General features: G+C 45.6%; 1 pseudogene; it reads left to right on the forward strand.

The window, feature by feature from the left end:
• Positions 1-1,798: 1,798 nt before the first annotated feature.
• On the forward strand, positions 1,799-1,884 carry LOC116084052 (annotated as a pseudogene).
• Positions 1,885-2,960: the final 1,076 nt, after the last annotated feature.

The raw sequence follows: 2,960 nt of genomic DNA on the forward strand, positions 1-2,960 counted from the left end.
AGGATTTTATGCCTCTGGGCACTTACACAAATGCTCACAGAGACACATAATGAATAAACACATAATAAAAAGTGTATCTTAAAATACTTTCTGACAGAAATAGACACATATTCAGGCTCTATGTTAGATTTTCCCACCTACCAAAGCAGTATATCATCTAAGAGCTCATGTAGTATTTGACCCACTAACATGGTCTCCCACCAATAACCATCATACCAGGAACTTACCTTACTTACCTAAGCCCATGGAATTCCTCTGATGTTAACACACACACACACACACACACACACACACACACACACTGTACGCACAAAGCAGAAGTCTGATGGCCAGATAGAATTGGACAAATTTTCTAAAAATGTGCCAGAGCACCAGTTCAGAGTCAATGCTATGTAAGGAGGAACATCATCCCCCCAGGTGTGACGTACCTAACAGGGAGAATTTATGGACTGTGAACCACAGGATCAAAGCAGTGGTTGATCCACTCTCAGTGGATGATTTCTGCCATCTGTCCCCATTACATTTCAGAGCTGGAGATTCTGATATTTAGAAGGGGAACACAATAAGACTCTCATTGAGATGGGGTATGGTGGCACATGCTTTTCATACCAGCACCCAGAGGCAGAGGCAGGCAAATCTCTGTAAGCTCAAGGCTAGCATGGTCTAGTCATGAGTTTCAGGCCATGCAGGGCTATACAGAGAGAGTTTGTCTCAAAAACAGGCTCCCACTGAACCATAATCAGGCTGCCCCTGAGCACATGAAGCACCGTGCATGAAGGGATCATTAGCACACTGGATTGGGGGGGGCGGGTTCAACAAGGACAGGAAGAAGCTGCAGGAAACAAACTAGAGAAGTATCCGCAACCCGAGAAGGACACTGGAGACCAAGAGTTCAGCCTCTTTAGGAATAGGTCTGTGTCGTGGCATCTGGAGCGCACCCCCAACCAATAGACATTATCTGGGGTACAGGGACTTCTAGAACAGGCAATAGAGAAAATACAACTGAGAACTGGTTGCAGCCCTCAGTCCAGTCTCAAAAGTTGGGAGTATAGTTTTTCCACCAATCATTCCTTTCTTAGCAAGATAGACCCAAGCTGGAGAGACGGCTCAATTGACACAATATTTACTGTTCAGGTATTAGTATCTGAGATTGATCTACAGAACTCTAACCCCAAAAGAAAGCTGGATGTGATGTAACTGGAGAAGTAAAGAGGAAGTAGACAGGTAGATCTCTGAGGCTTACAGGCCAGCTAGCTTACCCCAGTGAAAGACTTGGTCCCAAAACAAATTCCTCTAAAAAAACAATATCAACTAACTGGGCCAACCAGAGATCCCAGAAACTAAACCACCAACCAAAGACTATACACATGGAAGGATCCATGGCTTCAGATACATATGTAGCAGAGAATGGCCTTATCTGACACCAATGGGAGGGGAGGCCCTTAGTCCTGTGGAGGCTTGATGCCCCAGCATAGGGGGATGCTAGAGCAATGGGAGTGGGTAAGTAGGTAGAGGAGCACCCTCATAGAGGCAAAGGGGACAAGGAGAGGGAGAATGGGATGGGGAGGTTGTGAAGGGGAATATTATTTGAAAAGTAAACAAATAAAATGATTTTAAAAAAATTTCCTAGGCCGGGCGTGGTGGCGCACGTCTTTAGTCCCAGCACTTGGGAGGCAGAGGCAGGCGGATTTCTGAGTTCGAGGCCAGCCTGGTCTACAGAGTGAGTTCCAGGACAGCCAGGACTACACAGAGAAACCCTGTCTCGAAAAACAAACAAACAAACAAAAAAAATTTCCTAAGCTTTGAGCAGTGGCAGTATTGTAGCCAATGAGGTTGATCCGAGGCGTGATTATTGCTAATTGAAAACTCCCCCCCCCAAAAAAAAATTCCTCAAGAAAAACACCCAATACTGACCTCTGGCCTATACACACACACACACACACACACACACACACACACACACACACACGTGTGTGTGTGCGTGCAGTAAAAGAAAGAAGTACCTGGAAAGCAATGTGTCTAAGTAGTACTAGGGTAGTTTATGTAGAACATAGAGAGGAACAGCACCATATCCCATCAACGAGGAAAGATGTGTGGTCTCAGTGCTAGGAGTGCAAGTGGCAGAGACAGCCTTCAACTGGTGGGTCTTGTAGAAAGTGCCTAGTTCACATCCTTCTAGAAGAAGCCCACATCCAAGGTTGACTGATATCATGGTTTGATAGGTATGGCCCCTGTAGTCCTGTGTTTGAATGCTTGGTCCATAGGGAGTGGCACTATTTAGGAGGTGTGGCCTTGTAGGAAGAAGTATGTCACTGGTGGCGGGCTTTGAGGTCATATATGTTCAAGCTACACCCAGTGTGGTAGACAGTCTCCTGGCTGCTTGTGAATCCAGATGTAAAACTCTCGGCCCCTCCAGCACCATGTCTGCCTGGATCCTGCCTGTCATGATGGTCATGGACTAAGCCTCTGAAACTGTAAGCCAGCCGTCCCAATTAACCCTAACTAAGACAACTGAGGTGAGACTACAGCAGGTCTGACTATCCCAGCCTGAAGTGAGACCACTGGGGTGTTTTGACCCTGCCCTCCAGAGAACTGGTTGAAGCTGCCATGCTGGCTTCATAGTTTGACTTTGCCATCTTCCTGATTCTCCTTTTCTAAACAAATCACAAACACTAATCTGTCTCAGAGCCTTCTTCCCAGGGCACTTAAATTATGAATACTAGTTACAGAGAATTCTGCTTCTGTGGATGTCCTACATATTTGTTACTGAGAGACACATGGACTATGGATTTCTTGAGCTCAGTTGCATCTTACCTAAATTTAGGTTATCATGGCCATCACCCTAAATGTGTCCAATATAGCAGTCAGGACATCATACTGAGTTGCCATGAGTGTTAGTTAGCATGTTTGTGTGTCTCACTCTCCTAGCCAAAGGATCTTTTCCTCACTAACTTTTGTGT

This window comes from Mastomys coucha, unplaced genomic scaffold (assembly GCF_008632895.1).
Source record: "Mastomys coucha isolate ucsf_1 unplaced genomic scaffold, UCSF_Mcou_1 pScaffold8, whole genome shotgun sequence".
In the NCBI taxonomy this organism is placed as follows: domain Eukaryota; kingdom Metazoa; phylum Chordata; class Mammalia; order Rodentia; family Muridae; genus Mastomys; species Mastomys coucha.